General features: G+C 38.8%; 1 pseudogene; it reads right to left on the reverse strand.

Moving 5' to 3' along the window:
* Positions 1 to 10,109: 10,109 nt before the first annotated feature.
* Positions 10,110 to 16,085, reverse strand: LOC116047587 (annotated as a pseudogene).
* Positions 16,086 to 19,387: the final 3,302 nt, after the last annotated feature.

Raw genomic sequence — 19,387 nt, forward strand, 5'->3', positions numbered from 1 at the left:
AACCATTTCTATACCACAACAATGCCCCAGCTTTTACAGGGCTCCTTTAGCAAAAGGCCTCCTCAGCTGTACTTTTTTTATTATTGATGGGGCCTAAATTGAACACGCCTTTGTTCCTCCATCGATGGACACGAGGTGTGTGTCTCCCCTACATGGAGAGTGGTGGTGAGTGGTGGGGGAAGGGAGCAGGGGTGGGGGACTCACCCCCGTCCCATCCTGAAGCAGGAGATTCATCCATCACATTAGGAGGTGCTGCATCAATCATTAACAAGTAGCCCCCTGTTGAAAGGATGATGGACAGCTTGACAAATAAGTTGAGATGAAGTGGGAAGGTGATGCTGCCCTTTTTTTTCTTTGTTTTCCTTTTTTTTTTTTTTTACTTTTAAGGCAATTTATTCAAGCCACCGCAATGGAATATACAAATGCAGGCAATGTAATGATTATGAATAGAAATTGATTATTTCTAAGTGGAAGGAAATAATGGATAATGGTTTCTTTGTCAGAGAGCTTTTAGGGAACTCGCCTAAACTGAACTTGCCGTTGCTTTCAGGGAGTCTGAAGTGCTTGGGCACAGACGACATTCTATACTTTTCTCATGGGTGGCCAGCGCTTCCTAGAGAAATGTAAGTGTTTTTTTCCATACTCACCCAGGTGTAACAGATGCTTACTCTGATAATCTAGAATCCTGAGAAATCTTTGAGGGGATTTTAACTGCAGGCACAGAGAAGGACTGGAGCTGTTCATCCAATGGGATTATTCCCCCTTTTGGAGGGATTTGACATTTTAACGGCCTTTATTCTGACTAAAGTTTGCATGAAGACCTAAACCTCTAATCTGTTTATCCTCAGTCAGCATACTTAAGACCTGCACCTACTTGCAATTGTACCTGATGAGTTGTGTAATTAGGTGCTAAAGACATAAACAACAGTATTTAAAGGTTAGTGTAATGTGAAGGGAGTTGGAGAATTACCATCCAACTCATCAGTTTCTCTCAGCTCTAGGCAGCATTTTAGCATCTTCACTGGTTTAGCTTACTCTCACAGCTCTCATCAGCATTATTTTGGTCTGTAGCAGGTGGCTGTTTACAGAGAGAGAAAAAAAAACCTGTACAGCAGTAAATGGCAGACAGACAAATTAGCAACTAGCTGGTGAAAGTAAAGCAGCATTTAGCAGCTAAAGAGACAGATATTTCCCTCATGAGTTGCTAGAGACCAAAAACAGAGCTAAAAGTGAGTGAATGATGGACTTGCATTCATCAGGTGGACAGAAATGACTTCAAATGAATGCTAATGTTGCTCCATATCTGCTGGATGTGTAAATTAGCAACTGTTTGCTAACACTTTTTTATTTTTCATTGTATTTACTTACTTTTATTATGAAAGGACACGGCTGTTATTTTACTGTCAACAAATCCCATGACAATGGAAAAAAAACTGGGCACTGTAGCAAATGCTACTCAAACAGGAGTAAATAGTGTAGTTGTCGGGGACTTTTTCTAGCCGTTGACTAATACATATTTGGGCAAAAGTAAATATTAACAGCAGCAGGGCGGTGTTTAGGACTGACTCAAAATACACTACAGTGCCCATGTTCATGGTGATGAAGGAAAATGTCACCCAGTGCAACAATGTGGCTGATTGATGTGTTTTTAATGTCTATTGTCTATGACACCGAGGAATAAGCTATATCAGGCTTTGCCTACACAGACAATACTTGTTAATAGGATCAGTTTATTGTTGGTTATGGTCTTTTTGTGGGATTTGTTGAAAAATATGGAATAATAACTGACTTATCATATTTAAGTGTTTTATGTAAAATTGTTTTATTTCACAATATAGCTCACTATGTAGTGCACATTTCTAATCATAAGATGAACACAAGGCAGTCAGAGTTTGTGCACAACATTTGGTTTCACATGTGAAAAGTTGTCAAAATGTATTTCTAGGGCATCAAAGATAGCTAACATTAAATTTAACTAAACTCTAAATATATTGCTCAGATGAACAATCTTTAGCACTTTGTGTCATTGCCAAATTTCCCTGCTGGCTTTGCCAATCAGATTAGATCTGGTCAAATCCAAAAATTGAAACAGCAGTGACTCAAACTTGTCTGGCTGTCATTCAAATGTTCTCAAAACTGATTTCATTGTTGGCATTTAACTGAACTTTGTATCTGATTGGCTCTAAGTTTACTCTCTTGAATTATACAAGTCATGTCTTTTTCCACAGCAACTGACTTACTTTTGAAAATGATTGCTAATCAGAGGCTCAAGCTCTCATATTCACACATCACACATTGTGCTTCAAGCTACATGCCAGTCAAACTGTCTTCATCATGGACTCAGACTTCCTTCCCCTTACTCTGATTGTTCTTTTTATCTTACATTTGGAGTGATCAATGATTGGAAATAATCTTCCTTTGTAAGACTTTTACAGTCAAGCGAGCACCAGCATAGATAGTTTGTCAAATGTATCCCACAACACCCCCTGAAGGCTCAACAGTATGTTCTAGTGTTACACATTTACCCTCTCTCACCATTAATTGGACCAACACTAACTCACACACCCCACAAACACTGACTGCACTGATGCTGTATCTACACTTGGGCATATGGTGTGTACATATTATATCACATAAACACCAGCTGCTGACTGGGGAAATCTTTTTGGATTTTCTAATGTGGGCAAAGTAGGAATAATTTGACATTTTGGGGAATGTGCTTATTGGCTTTCTTGGCCGATGAGCATATTTAGGTTAGGTGTGTTAGGAGACGGTTAGATTAGCTTAACATAAAGATTGGGGAAGCGTGGAAAGGTTAGTGGTTAATGGTAGCTCCAGCTTAACCAGTAGTTTATCTGACAGACAAATATGACAGTATTGTCTCATCTAACTCTCAGCAAGAAACCAATTAGTACTATTTCCTAAGTTTTTCCTTAAACACGTAGGCCACAGGACGAAGCAAAAAAATGGTGTGCTGCTCGTTATTCTTCTGCTTCCTCAAATATGATGTGAACATGACATTACACTTTGCCCACACCTTTCCAGCTTCCCTGTCTCATTACGAAAGGTTAATGGAACAGCTGGACCTCTAGCGTGACTTCGCCTGCTCAGCAGTCTAGCAGAGTCCTACCTTTGTTAGGTTTTTCACATTCACCTACCTAACCCATCCCGGCTTTATATTATTTTTTAGCACATCACATCAGCCCATTAGCACGACTCTGACACTGTTTATTCAAAGTCATCATATTCCAAGACTCTTCATGTTCATATGCCAGCGCTAAATTACAGCTGGTACATCAATTTTTCATGATTGTGCTGTCTACTAAACCTAACGTATAGCCTACAGACAGACTCATATGCATATTAATTAGAATGGAAATTACAAGACAATTATTCTTTTAGCGGAGGACAAAACTGGCCAAAATATTAAGGCCTCACAGATGGAGATTTCCTGTCTTTTGCAGAGAATAGTCTGAAATAAACTGAGTTTAAATGGCAGCTATGAAGGCTGCTGACAAAGTTGTATCAGAACATGATTTGACTTTGAATATGGGAAAATACAAGAAAATATGCACTGTCAAGAGCAACATAAGCAACAAAGTGCATTACAAATTTGTAGCTGCTCTTCACTGCGGTTCCCCCACAGCTATTAACATTAAAGAGGGCAAAGCAGCTGGATTCAAAGGTTAATGTCCACACCATTAGAGAGCGACAGAGCATGCATTTATCCCTGTTGGTTTAATTGAATTACAGCAAACTCATAAATGGGGGATTGCAATCCTAATGGAGCACTACCTCTCTAGCTCAGCTGATTTATCCCCCTCACGTTTCAAAGTGTGTCGTCTTGTCGTGGAGTTTGTCATGGCCTCCTTAACAGTGCAGGAGCTCGTAATTAGATCATTTGTCAAGCCAGCTGATTGCTTTGCTTGTTCGTTTTATGGCGTACAGGAGGAGACATCTCAATTTTTACAGGGTTACTCAGAAAATCATCGATCTTACCTTCCCATGACCACATAAACTGGTAATATACATAAACTGGAAATATAGGCAGCTTCTGAACTTCCCGGACCTTCAGAAAGCTGACATGAGAGAAATAAGCTTGTGTCGTGACTTGTGAGCAATACAACTAATCTAATCCTGGTTGACTCAAAGATTCTCAGGTAGTATTTTGGATATTTCTTGGTGCTAAAGTCTCCACAAAATGTATTATTAATGGCATGGTGGATAGGTAAACTTGAAAATCGCAACTCAAGAAATAAGATGAAAAAAGAGTGGTGATTAGACACCCTCTAGTGGAGGATCATTACAAAAACATCACTCCACAAACATCAATACAAACTCTTTTTTATCCACTGTGCTTCCAAATAACATTATGAAACACTGATTCATTCATTCATATTGAACAGCTCCACTTTTTGTATGATACACATTCCTCCAGAGTCCAGTTATAAAAGAGCATAGAAGTGCGTGTGTGTGTGTTTGATGAATTCATCTTTTTCATTTACTTTAAATTCCCAGACTGAACTGAAGATGATCAAAGCCTTCTTGTATGTCAGGAATTGTTTCATGTGCACTGTGAAATGCACTCTGACATAGGATTACAGTCCACTGCATGCAGAGTATAGCCTCGACTGCAGGTGAGCATCTGCTGTTGGAAGACACAACCTCTTGTTTCATATGTTGCAAGCTGTAATAGTACTTATAATGCATGTGGGGCATGGACAAATGGCACAAAATACACACTGCAACAGTCATTCACTTTGTGGAAACTTTCTCAGAATATTTGTCAAAGTAGATTATACATAATTTATTACACATATTAAAATCCCCCTGATATAGTGCAGGCTTGAATACATCATTCAAACAAGCAAATTCTGCAAATAAATATCTTAATTTACCTTCTCACTCTCTTGGTATCTTTGCATTTTTATGTGATACCTTTGGATTGGTTTTTAATGAATCCGTGTAGTCTGTGACAAACACAATGCAAGGCAATAGCACACTCATTTTGGATCTAGATTTTAATTAGTTACTTAAATATAACATGCAACATGTCAGCTCTGACTTGCACAAAAATAATCTGTGCAGCTTGTAAAACCATCAATATTTTGATTAGAAACAAGGTGTGCAATGTACTGTATGTGCCATTCATGTTCATGATTCATTCAGATGTAGATAGTCAGTTATAAACAAGAAGTACTTGAATGAAAGAATAGTTGCTCACTCACAATAAACCAAATTTGTGAGACAAAAGTATAACAATTACAATTTTGCTTTGATCCCAGCTGTAAGTTAAAGGAATAGTTGTGGAAAATATGCTCATTCGCTGTCTTGTCGGGAGTTAGAAGAGAAGATCGACGAAAATATTATGTCTGCACACTAAACATGTACTGTAGCTCGAGCCTGCAGACAGTTAGCTTATCTTAGCATAAAGACTGGAAACAGAGGGAAACAGCTAGTCTAGCTCTGTCCAAAAGTAACACATTTCACCTAACACTGCAGCTAAAGCTCCCCAATTAACACTTTATACCTTATTTGTTTAATTCATATAAAAACCATAGTGTAAAATTGAGAATTCGCCAGTTATGTGCCAGACTATTTCTTGGCAGGGACCAGTAATGTTCTGGAGAAAGCAAAGAAGAGTTTTTCTCAAAATGTTAAACTACTCATTTGCATCATGATAGGTGGATTATTCAGACTTCACCCTCCATGACATCTAAAAGTCTATGAAGGATTGGAAAGAAACATTAAGTGCTACAATCAATAGCTGGATTCAGTACAGCAGAGTCCTAGATGCACACATTATGCACCTCAACTAGCATGTGAATGTCACCCTGTCCAACTCATGATGTCATTTAGCCTGTGCTGACCTCCATTCATCAACATTATGGGCCGCTGCTAGCTTAGCCGCTTCAGTTTTCGATAAAAAGATGCCGCCATTAAAATGGCTGCCACCCCAATCACAACGAGGACAGCCACAATGATTCCCAGGCCAACAGACGTGCCCTTGCCATCAGACTGGCCACCAGTCAGCGCTGTGCACAAATGAGAGTGACACCATCATGGGATGCTATATTCCAGCAGACAACAGAATACATTATGACTGGCTGCAGATAAGAAGTGCTTTTCATTTCTGAAGGAATGTAATTAGTAAAAACTTTGTGAAAGGCTGTTCTCATGGCAGCCGAGTTAATTAATAACATACTTACCCTCATCTTTGGATTGAATGGCTGCAAGGAAGATAGGAAAAGTCAGTATTTTATTATGAGGGATTTATGATTTTTGCCAATATATTGGAAAAATAAATTCAATTACAGAGGGAGAGAGAGCAAATGCAGGAGAGAAAAGTCTGATAATTGTGATGTGCCAAAAACACTTTTTGTGATGAAATAGACACAACGTTGTATTTATCTTATAATTATTTTCTATTTTAGTCCTTTTTATAAAAGGCATACTTCCTCACCTATCAGGAAAGTTTCAGACAATGATGCTTATTCCCTTTCTTGTCAGGGGTTAGCAGCCAGTTAGCAAGTAAAAAAATAAATAAAAGATCCACTCATCAGCACCTCTATTACACACTACCTGACATATTAATAACTTGACATAATTGACATATGTCAACATTGACATAACTTGATTGTTTAATCCGTAAAAATAAACAATAAAAAATGTGCTGGGAGCAGTTACTGCTTAGCAATCTCAGGATAACAACAGAACACCAGGAAGTCACTTCAGCTAGTTGTTTTCCCTTTGTACTAAAGATTCCTTTTTTTATCTTATTTTGACACTTGCTTTCTACACTTACCTCACTTCCTGTACCTAACTTCCTTTCCTCCCGTTTTCACCATAGACTGTATATAAGAATGGACCTACAGATCCCGTTGCTCTGGACGGAGACCAGTGAAGGCCTTTAGAAGCACTTTTCCGGTGAGCTTTACGGTAATAGCGTCTCAGAACTGATTTCAAAATAAAAGCATTCGTCTGATACATAGCGAGAGACAGTCATTGAAAGCTAATACCGTCAAAGGAAATGTCTGACAAGGCCCTGTTTCCACACACTAATTTCACTTCAGGGTAATATTAGACGTACACCGCCTCATATTGCCACCCAGGAAGTTTCAAGTCATTCTGGTGTACAGTTTCAAAATAAAAGCCCACCAAAGATTCAAATATGAGAATAATTATATATGATTAATATATAAATTCCACTTCAGGGTTATAGTACACGCCCCATTAAGTATCAAGACATTCTGATGTGTAGTTTCAAAATAAAAGGCCGTCAAAGTCTCAAATATGACAATAATTATATAATTATTTTGGATTCAATTTTAAAGGAAACGCCCTGTTATCAAAGGATAATTCCACTTCAGGGTTATAGTACACGACCCCATGGTGTGACCCATTAAGTATCAAGACATTCTGATGTGTAGTTTCAAAATAAAAGCCAGTCAAAGTCACAAATATGCGACTGATTATATAATTATTTTGGATTCAATTTTAAAGGAAACGCCCTGTTATCAAATGATAATTCCACTTCAGGGTTATAGTACACGACCCCATGGTGTGACCCATTAAGTATCAAGACATTCTGATGTGTAGTTTCAAAATAAAAGCCCGTCAAAGCCTCAAATATGCGACTAATTATATAATGATTTGGGATTCAATTTAAAAGGAAACGCCCTGTTATCAAAGGATAATTCCACTTCAGGGTTATAGTACACGACCCCATGGTGTGACCCATTAAGTATCAAGACATTCTGATGTGTAGTTTCAAAATAAAAGCCCGTCAAAGTCTCAAATATGACAATAATTATATAATGATTTGGGATTCAATTTAAAGGAAACGCCCTGTTATCAAAGGATAATTCCACTTCAGGGTTATAATACTCGACCCCATGGTGTGACCCATTAAGTATCAAGACATTCTGATGTGTAGTTTCAAAATAAAAGCCCGTCAAAGTCTCAAATATGACAATAATTATATAATGATTTGGGATTCAATTTAAAAGGAAACGCCCTGTTATCAAAGGATAATTCCACTTCAGGCTTGTAGTACACGACCCCATGGTGTGACCCATTAAGTATCAAGACATTCTGATGTGTAGTTTCAAAATAAAAGCCCGTCAAAGTCACAAATATGACAATAATTATATAATGATTTGGGATTCAATTTAAAAGGAAACGCCCTGTTATCAAAGGATAATTCCACTTCAGGGTTATAGTACACGACCCCATGGTGTGACCCATTAAGTATCAAGACATTCTGATGTGTAGTTTCAAAATAAAAGCCAGTCAAAGTCACAAATATGACAATAATTATATAATGATTTGGGATTCAATTTTAAAGGAAACGCCCTGTTATCAAAGGATAATTCCACTTCAGGCTTGTAGTACACGACCCCATGGTGTGACCCATTAAGTATCAAGACATTCTGATGTACAGTTCCATGCGTTTCCTTTTAAATTGAATCCCAAATCATTATATAATTAGTCGCATATTTGAGGCTTTGACGGGCTTTTTATTTTGAAACACCAGAATGACTTGAAACTTCCTGGGTGGCAATATGAGGCGGTGTACGTCTAATATTACCCTGAAGTGAAATTAGTGTGTGGAAACAGGGCCTTGTCAGACATTTCCTTTGACGGTATTAGCTTTCAATGACTGTCTCTCGCTATGTATCAGACGAATGCTTTTATTTTGAAATCAGTTCTGAGACGCTATTACCGTAAAGCTATTATAATCACGTACAGCAAAAACACTGGGTCGGCTGTCTTGACTGTCGTTCACGATGTGTCGGCTGGCTTGACCGCAGTTCCAACTGAGAGAGACGACGTAAATGTGACCAACGTTTCTGAAAGTTGGAAGTCTTCTGGTAGCTGTGCCAAGAGAAATCTCAATCATTCCCAATCTTGCAGAGACGGAGAGCGTAGGTATATGTAAGGAGATAATGGACACAGGATAATTATTGCTAACTAAAATGCTAGTTAACATAAGTAATTAAACTTAAACAGCTAATGTAAGTCCAAACTGCCTGCGAGCTTCTCCTGTACTATACGGTAATTCCTCTACTATGAGACAGTAAGTCGCGTGGTTATGACACAATCGTTAGCCTATTTTTACAAAAACGTCTGCTACGGAGCCATAACGTGAGGTACAAGGTAATGGAGCCTTTTATACATTGTCGTGTTTCTTTAGAAATAAACAATGGACAAATAAAGTCTTTAAACGCTTCAGATGTAATACAAAATGAATGGCAGTCAATGGAATGCTAACGGGGGGTGATCGCTTTGTAGCATCAAAATGGCGCCATAGGAGATTCGAGCTCTGAAGCGAAGCTTACCCCCTTGGTTTTCACAACTGCTTGGCTTTTGTTTCCACCCTAATTACCTGATTGAGTTCACCTGGTCACTCCTTATTTAAAAGACTGCACTCCCTCTCAGTCAGTCTTTTCTACGCCTTCACATGGGGCGGCAGCTGGTAAGATGAGTTTTACTTTGCACCTTTTATTTCTTGATAATGTGTCTATTTGAATGACAGCTTTAATTTATCTAATTACTTTATGATGATGTCAGAATATTGACTTTGTTAAGTTCTAATTTTGTTTCTTCCCAGATTCTCCAACCCATGTGTGTCTGTCTGTTCTGTTCTATCCTGTTATGTTATCATTATCATTTGCCTCACCACCTTTTATTGAATAAATCTTCATTGAATGGACTGAACTTCTCTGTGGCTTTTCCTATGCATTCTGACCGATGCCCCATGAAGATGGCAATCAATCTCTAAAACTGAACCCTCCTTAACACCCTTGTTTCCAGTCTTTATGCTAAGCTAACTGGCTGCAGGCTGTCGCTTCACGTTTGGCTTACACACATTACAGTGTTATCTATCTTCTAACTCAGCAAGAAAGCATATAAGCTATTTCCACGCAATATACATCACAATCACCTAAGTGGTGTCTGAGCTATATGTGGCTTGTTCTGCACGGTGGTGTTTACTTGGCAATGTTTGAAGATTTCTGTTAAATCTACTGGGTGCTACCATTACAGCGTGCTGATATTTTGTCTAACTCATTTAACTACTCATTTGCACAAAAGGAAAGACACGTAGGTTACATAGGGTTCTCTATATTGGCCTTTATAGCCACAGTGAGCACAGACTGCTCAGTGATTCTCTCCTGGGCCATCGGGGTCTCCACACTCCTGCCTGTTGCATTGCTGTGGATCAAACCGGTTGAAGAGACATGAGCTGATGATCTGGCTGGAATTGGACATTTCTGCTTGGAATGCATGTGGTGCCTTCCCACCTTGAAGGTGCTGCGGGTGTGCTCGCAGAGTCGAGTGACGCAGTGCAGATAGTGGAAATGGTCTCTCTCTGCTGCTCGATGAAGTGGAAGCTGGCCTTTTGCCTCTCCCTATTTTTCCAGCATGGTGGTGAGCTGATCTATGGAGCACCTGTTAACTAAAGGCGAACCTCACAAGAGCCCCATTTGAACATCACACGGATACATACAGGCAGTGCATAAATGATAGAAAGGCAGGAAGATGAAATCAAGACTATGGCTCCCTTTGGATTGCACGTATTCTGAGGAAGAGGGGAAAAGTTACAAGTTAAACTGCTGGACAGAGACAAAACCCAAGCCTTGAAGGACTGGAAGAAATTCACAGGTTTCAAAAAATAGGAAGCTCTTACTTTTTGTTCACAGAATATAGAGGTTTTTGTAACTTACGAGACAAAGATTAAAGATGGAAGAGTTGGAGGGCTGCAGATTCACCGAGGCGTAGCACCAGTCCAGAAGAAAAAAGTACCTGTGGAGAAAGAATGAGGTCCCCAGCACCGAGTCAGAGACTCCAGGTCACAGGTGGAATACTCAATTTTACAATCTTTTAAGACAGTCACGTGGCTGCATGGAGACTAGGAGAGATGGAAATCTTCTTCAAAGATAAAAGTAAAACCTTACTTTTACTTCTCTCAAACCAAAAATTAAAAGCTGCTAACCAAATTTCTTGCAACTAATAACTTTTAAATTGAAGTTGGTTAAGAGTAGATCTCAGATGACTGCAGTACAAAAGTGAGCACACTCCTATTGAGACTTGTTATGCAGTGAATGTACAAAATATTTTTGGTAATAGCTAAAGCAGTTTGTACAATTCAGAATAGGGTAGTTTTAAGCATAAAGCTGCCATTGATTTAGTTTACAATCCCTTTGTCATGGTTGTAGTTTTCAGTTGTAGTTTTTCCTGTTTTATTGTGTTCATTCATTCCTTGTTTACGGTCTTGTGTGTTCCTGTAGTCTGTGTTTTACCCTGTTCCATCCGTGTGTATGTTTCATGCTTCAGTTTCCTGTTTTATTTTGTAGTCTCTCTGTTTCTCCTGTGTCATGTCTTGTGTTTTCCCGCCTCTGATTGTCCGTCCTGCCCTGATGTGTTCCACCTGTTCATCAGCCCTCATGTCACCTGTCTCTCGTTACTACCCTCGTTACCTTGTGTATCAACACGTTCTCACACCTATCTTGTAAAATATGGACGCTTGGTCAGTGCCTTTGTCGTTCTTATTAACGCTAAAAGTCTCCCGTGAGACGCGGGAAGAACGGGATGGTTGGGTTTAGGAAAGGGTCGTGGGTGGGTGTACGGTTTTGTGACATGCGGGAGGAAAGAAAAAACGACTATCGCAAGTGTGACAAGCGTGACGCAAACCCCGCTCTCCTGGGTTAAAGCCCTAGTGTTTGACCCATCCACCACCCCAACCAACCTCCTTATGCAGAAATTCGCCCTTACATACTACTCGCTAAATCCTATCTAACTGCTGTTCTCCCCGGTACGTTACACAAACACGCTGAAAGATGTCTTTTTCGTCACATCAGACGCTGACAGCCACTGTCCAAACGTCCTTATTTTACGAGGTCGGAATGAGAACGGGTTGTGTGTATTCAGTCTCTGTGCTTTGTCTTTGTCTCGTCGGTTCATCGTCTTCACTTCCTGTCATTCCCTGCGTCGCTCCTTTCTTGTGGTTTTGCCTTTTCTAGTTTTCTAAGTGTTTTTTTGGATTTTGCGTTGGATTCTTTTGCCTGCCTGCCTGCCACAGGACACATTCTGTTGTAATCCTTTTTTTTGTTTAATAAATCTTTCAACACTGCCTACTGCCTCCTTGTCGTTACACTCTGCATTTTGTGTCCAAGCCTGCTATCCCCCAGACCTGACACACTTTCTGCATTCTCTATTGTTTGCACTTGTAAATGTGTTACTTAACTGTCCTTATGACTCCATTAATGTACTCATCTACTAGCAGCAGAATTTCTTTCCTGCTCCAGTTTTCTTTTTGTTTCGCCAGTTTCTTATTTCATCGGTATATTGTTCATTTGATATCTTAATTAATAGTGGTGTTTTTAACCAAAGTCTAACTCTGAAAAGTCACTACTTGCCAGATAAATGTAGGTGAGTTCAAAGTAAAGTATCTCCCTCCTGAAAAGTAGTGGAGTAAAAGTGCTAAGAAGCATAAAGCAAGTAAGCAAGCAAGTACCTCAAACTAAAAGTCTCAAAGTTGTTCTTAAGTACAACACTTGAGTAAATGTTATTTGCTCTACACCTTTACGTAAGTGTAATAAATATGGGTCCAGTTCTGAACCAGCTGAAGAAAAAGCTTTGGGTGTCATGTAATGTTACATAATGGTTCTTACTGTAATGTCAGGTTGTCACCCAGAGGTGACAAGACAAGGGGCTTGGTGTAAATCTGTCTGGCATGTAGTCTGTAGGAAGGTGTAAGGTGACACCTGGTACAAGGCCATGCTGAGGGTGCTGATGAAGCTCACATTTTTATCCTTCAAAGCAGTAGAGGATGACCTACGAGGAAGAAAAATCAGTTCACACATGGCACGCAAGTGAAATGTTAGAAGAGTTAATGTATTTCTTAACCCACATATGCTATTATAAGTGTACACTTACACATCCACCTGGGTGTTGCTGATGACATACTTCAGTGGATAAGCACATGAATAGAAATACTTGAGCTCTGCGTTGTAGGTGATCGTCCTGATGGTGGGGTCGAAGGCTCGCACCACCCTGCTGACATTGACTCTTTGGATGTTGGAGAAGTCTGAGAATATTCCCGTCCCTGGCGCGCTCATGGTCTGAGGAATTATTTAATGGAAGCATGATTATTTAAGAAATGCTGAAAAATAAATGTTAGCCAACGTCTCTGGCACAGCAGGCCGCAGTGATGAAATCACAGCCAGAAAGTAGAGCAGTGTTCTCATTCTCCTCTGAAAATGAGAGTTGTGGGATTGCATGTGTCTGTGTTATATTAAGTTAAAAGCAGAGTGAAATTCTCTTTTATTCTGACCCTTTTTTCCCACTTCTTCTTGGCTGACTGGAAACACTTAGATGCCCTTTCAGCTTCTTAAATCCACTCGAACTCTCCCCAGCTAAAGGTTAACAAGTCAACGATCGTCGGCCATGACTTCCAATCAGGATACTTCAATCATGCAATACTTACCAAGAAGTTACTCCCACAGTCGTTTCCCCTCTTTGATGGGGAAGCTGAATCTGACCACAGGAGCTGCCACCAAGGTGTCCAGCAGCCCCCACAGTCCACATTGTCCCAGATGCGGTTGAGGATCAGTAAGCTCGAGTTGTATCCGGTGTAGATGACCAGGCAGATTTGAATGGCCAGGTCGATGGCAGATGTGCCACACACCACAGCGATATCAGTGTATTCTGATGGTGATGAGATAGCTTTGTTATTGAAAGATTTGCATGTGATTTTCATTCATTTTAATACAATCGTGCTCATCCAAACTACTCCTCAACATGCACATTCAGATTGGAATTGTGTTGTGAAATATATTGTGCCTGCGTGAACAAGTAGCATAGACAAGCCTGCAATTTCATATTAAAAATACATTTAAAATTACATAAGTGAAAAGTTTTTTTCGATTGCTTAAGCACTATTTTTAAAACAGGGACCAGTTTTTCAGAACGCTACACACAATTAGCACAAACCCACACCCAATTAGCAGAACACCTCAGAACCTTTGCAAAATGAAACACTCTTGCAAAAACATATACACTAATTTATAAAAAACATATTTTGTTACCATATGAAACACACACACGTTCCATATGACTTAATTCTGTTCGAACCAGTTACACACTGCTGTTGCTAATCTAAAACACTTTTAGGAATTCTACTTCTCAGTGATTAGAGTACAGTAAATTAAGTACACAGAGAAAGTGCAAATATACAGTAAGTTCACCAAACTCTACACAAGACCAATGCTGCAGACTGAGGAAAATATTAATTATTTCTCCCCATAGACCCAAATCAGTCAACATGGAGAATCACAACAACACATGTCCCAGTTTTCATACAGCTACTACAGTAGTGTGCATAACACTGTTAGCTCAGCAAACAGACACACATAAAATACTGTATCCAGTACAGGTTACAATTAAATAAATCTAAAACAAACTGAAACAGTACAGAAAATACTAGACTTACCTGCTGTATTTTTATAATGCTTAAACCTGATTGGTGTGTCTACAATTACGGTTTTTCTTGATTGCTTTGACCTGCTTAAAGAAACTGGGATCCACTCGGTTTTCATCATCACTGTCTCAGCAGAGCAGAAGACACCTCTTGCAAATGTGTTAACCCTTTCTCATTGGATCGACACATTTTCCCCACCCTTTAGCAGAACAGTTAACACGGATGTCATTCAAGCAGCCCAAACTCCATTGTTTTAGCTATGGTAACCAAACAGAAACCATCTGTTCCTAACTATTAAACTACCTACATCAGTATGACATCACTGAAGCACCTCTTTGACACTCCTTCACACAAATCTTCAACTAGCAATCAGTCTGCAGGCCTTAAAGGTGCAGCGTCTGTGTTGTTCTTTGCCAACATGGATGGAAGAGGTCTAAGACAGAAGAGACTGAGTTTCAATAGTGGCTATTTCTTATACTCTACAGTAATAGATGTTTATACTTTACTGTAAGAGATTTTATTTTTATTTTCTTAATTTCTCATACTCTAATAGATTTTATTTTGGTTTACATGTATTTTGTGTAATATTTACAGTATTTCAATTTTCAGCCACAGTTTCAAAATAAGAATCAATGGAATCAATAAAATTTGCATCAAAGCATTTCTGATTCTGGATCCAATTCTTTGCAAGAAGGCAAATTTGTCAACAAATGTCACTGGCATGAAAGCTACGTACAGTAATAGGATACAATGACTGAAGCAATGGTGCACTGATTCTCACTGAGTGCTGTATTTAGTATTTTGTTGTCCACTGTGTAATGGTTGATTGGAAGAGCTCATACACTTGTTTGCAAGTTGTGTTGTTTGAGGGCAAAATGTTCTTTTGTTGCATATTTTAAATGTTTTGGCACGGTTAGAGCCTTTTGCAAACAAAATTTGACCATGAGTGCCACTGTTTCGGCCTGTGTGTTAACTGTTTTGAAAAATGTGGAGTTTGAGTTGACTGCTGTGTCAAAGCAATCAAGAAAAACTGTAAACAATCATGTGTTTGCGCACCTGATGGCTGTGTTTCAAAGATTGGCTCATAGGTGTGGTCATTTGACAGTCAGTGTTTTGGAATTGCAAGGAAGTGACATCATGATATACCTCTGTATCTAATATATACAAGTGTGTTTAGTGTTTTACAAATCCCTGTGTGTATTGTTTTTAGAAACAGTGTGAGGCTGACATTGTGCTTATAGTGGTGCACATCTGGGCCAATGTTTTGCTCCTTGAGTGTAAGGTTTTGATAATTGTGTAATACTTTTGATTTCAGTGTGTAAGCAATCGGCAAAAACTGTAATAAAATCATAAATATTGAACTCATTATGACTGTTTCAACAACTACGTTTCTTCTGTACACATTCACCAGTGCAATTAACAAGTATGGTAGCCTTATTAAATATATCTGGAGAAAACTAAAATCAATATGGCCTGCCTGAAGGTCTACATCTGAAATAAAATCGATGCAATCCAAAACAAATGAGTGAGATTGAAGATCACGCTCATCTTACCTGGTCATCTGGCATACGCTTGGCAGTCAGATACGCTGAGGGCCTCTCATGTCGCAATACACATGGAGGTCAGGATGACGAAGCTGAATAAAGCCATCTCACTACTCTGCCCTCTGTGAACAAGCTGAGGCAAACACACAGATGTCAAACACAGAAAATCCTCATAAATCCAGCACAATGCAGAAGAAGTCCCGAGTGGCCTTTTTTTTAACAACAAAGGTCCACATATAGATGCTGAATCCGTAGCTGTCAACTAAGAAAACTTTGTTTGCCTTTTAGCCTGGATCTTGCCTTGTCAGTCTTTTTTGCTGGTTTAGGACAAGATAGCAGGGGGCTCTTTTATATATGGTAAACATGACCATCGTGGGGTCACAACACTGTTTTAGGATTGGATGGAAACAGGTTCAATGTCACTATGGTGGGACTTCCTCAGTTGGCGTAAACAATTCACTTTTTGTGGCTGAGGTCCTCTCCTGGAGGCAAATGATGAGACCCAACACAGCCCCCTTCAAAGTTACATGCTCAAACAATGTCCATAAGGCTTTGTGACTTTGTGTGTGAAACACAGCTTACTTTACTTGCCAATATGAAACTTAACCAAGTAAGAGTATGCATGGTTTGTATTCACCTGGGGCCTCACACATAATAGAGGAAAGAGGAGCTGTTGTCTTCTGATGTGTTTGGTGGTTTAATGTGACCTGTTTGACCGTTAATGTGACAAATTGGCACAAAAGACCTTTTATATGATGGCTTTTGATGCTCATAATTTCGTGACATATTAGTATCAACAAACATATTAGTCAGATTTACAATATGACTCACTTTTATCATGTTTAAGGCTTATGAATTTCTTATTTTTGGAGTGCAAATAGCACGAAGATTTACGTTAGAATATTTGTGTTTGAAGAGTCGATATTAACACATATTTAGAGCATCATTTGAAATGAGTCGTAACCCTCAAACAGCCCTTTAAAGTTGTGGGGTCCAGCATTTTGGCCCCACAAAGCTGTCCAGACCCCAAAAGTATACTGTATTCCTGGTTTTTGGACCCTACAAATATAGTTAAACAAGAACACACACACACACACACACACACACACACACACACACTCATATATTTTCCTCGGGTCTTTAACGAATAAGTTTTCTTTGCTAGTGACTCACCTGAACTTGGCTTCAGCATTCAAAGCCAAATCCCAGCCTCATTTCCATTTCGGGAGGAGGGTAGAATTAATTATCCCTGATAGTAAACTGAGAGGAGGGATGATAGCATTTATTCCTCTCATTTCAGTTATCTGTGGTCATTGTGGATGCCGAATACATCACAAAATGACTGTTGAAATGAGGGATTAGAGCGATAAAGAGCAGTGAATGCAGCAGAGCCGTGCGAGGTCACACAAGCAGCCGCAGAGTCAGACACGTGAGACGCAGCTGCCGCCAAACGGACATTTATACATAGGTCATCAGAAAAGAAAATCAATATGGCAGAAATTGAAAGATGAATTCTGGCCGTCATAAAATGAGCTCTGGCAGTGTTTGGTATTTTGTTCACTTTCCTGGACATTGGACACCAACGAGGCCATGACATTTGGAAAGCTTTCACAGATATGTGTCAATATCAAAGAGGAATAAGTAAACTTTACTGATTGTGGATAAATCATAATGGAAATGGCATGAAACCTATTTAAAGAATTATTTATTACCCACGATACAAATGTGTTTCATTAGGCAGCCAGCCATTAGGATGTTCTGTTTACAGATATTGAAAAGACTGGCCAAAGCCAGGTTGTGCATACAAATCTAAATATAAAATTCTACGTTATATTACAGTTTTTCTAGATTGCTTAGACACATTTCTTGAAACCCTCAACCATTTTCTCAAAACTGTAAATACAAAACCAAATTCTCAAACTATATTCACATAACACCTGACTCTGCTGGCAGAATCAAACAATGCTCTCAGATCATACACACTGCCAATCAATAACTAAACACTACAGACCATTCATTAGACATTACCTCAAAAATTCAAGAACACAGTGTCCAGGGCATGTAGTTACAGAAAAGAAAAAATGTTTACTGTAATTCATGTAGTAAACACATTTTGCAATGAAAACCAAAAGTATATCACAACTTGTACAGTGAAGATATTTTACACTGCAAGTAGTGCAGGTAATAAAGTTTTTCACGATCGCAATGACAACACAACAACAACTTTCCTAAACTCTTAATGCACCAACACACCTACAACACACAATTGGCAAAACAGTTAAATTCATTCTCAAAATCATAATACACTGTGTTTACCAAAACAATGCAAACATGTCTCAAAATCTAATAATTCTTCCTAAACACTAACACATGTTCTCTCCCAACAGGAACATTTAGTCAATCATAGCACAATATCATACAAAACACTAACATCCCATGGAATTACAGAAACTGCATTATTTTTTATGTGTCAAGTCTGCCCTTTTACAATAGACAATAGTATATTGTATTGACCATAGATTGAGTTTTGCACTGCAGTTTCTCTTGAAGCCTGTCTACATTTTTGTTTTGTTGGGTTTAGTAAATGCATGCATATATATATATATATATATATATATATATATATATATATATATATATATATATATATATACCCGGCCACCATTTTGTTTCTTTTGCTGCAGAAATTCAATACAAAAAATGAATGACCCATCTCAGAGTAGCTTTACAGAATGTACGGTTTATGAAAAAAAGGAGACAGAGACAGAATTGTCCTAGTACTCCTCTTCCTCTCCCTCGTGAAGGCATTTTTCTTATTTTCTGTGTTCATCTACAGTATATTGTTCAATAGGTCCTCTTTTACTGTACTATCATATGATCATACGGTTGAAAGAACCTCAACACCTGAGTGTGTTTCCTAGAAGGGAATCAGCTGTGATTGATCTATTTGCATAACGTCAATCAGTTGTTTCTCAATAAATGCATGTATAAAATGCAGGGGATATATTTCTGTTTCAATTTACAATATGATCAGCTGTTCACTTTGACTTTAGCCTATAAGTTAGGTTTAGAACATGATGTTATCTGTTCTGACATACAGAGTGAAAGCATTTGTAAATTTGGCAATAAAAATCCATTGTTTTGGTCTTGGTTGAGCTTGTGTGTAAAAGAAGTTCAAGCATTTTAAATTTCTGTTAACTGTATGCATTTTGTGTCAAAGCAACAAGAAATGTGTTACAGTTTTTCTTGATTGCTTTGACACAGCAGTCAACTCAAACTCCACATTTTTCAAAACCGTTAACACACAGGCTGAAACAATGGCACTCATGGTCAAAATGACACATTTTGTTTGCAAAAGGCT

Source organism: Sander lucioperca, chromosome 5 (assembly GCF_008315115.2).
Source record: "Sander lucioperca isolate FBNREF2018 chromosome 5, SLUC_FBN_1.2, whole genome shotgun sequence".
Lineage (NCBI taxonomy): Eukaryota > Metazoa > Chordata > Actinopteri > Perciformes > Percidae > Sander > Sander lucioperca.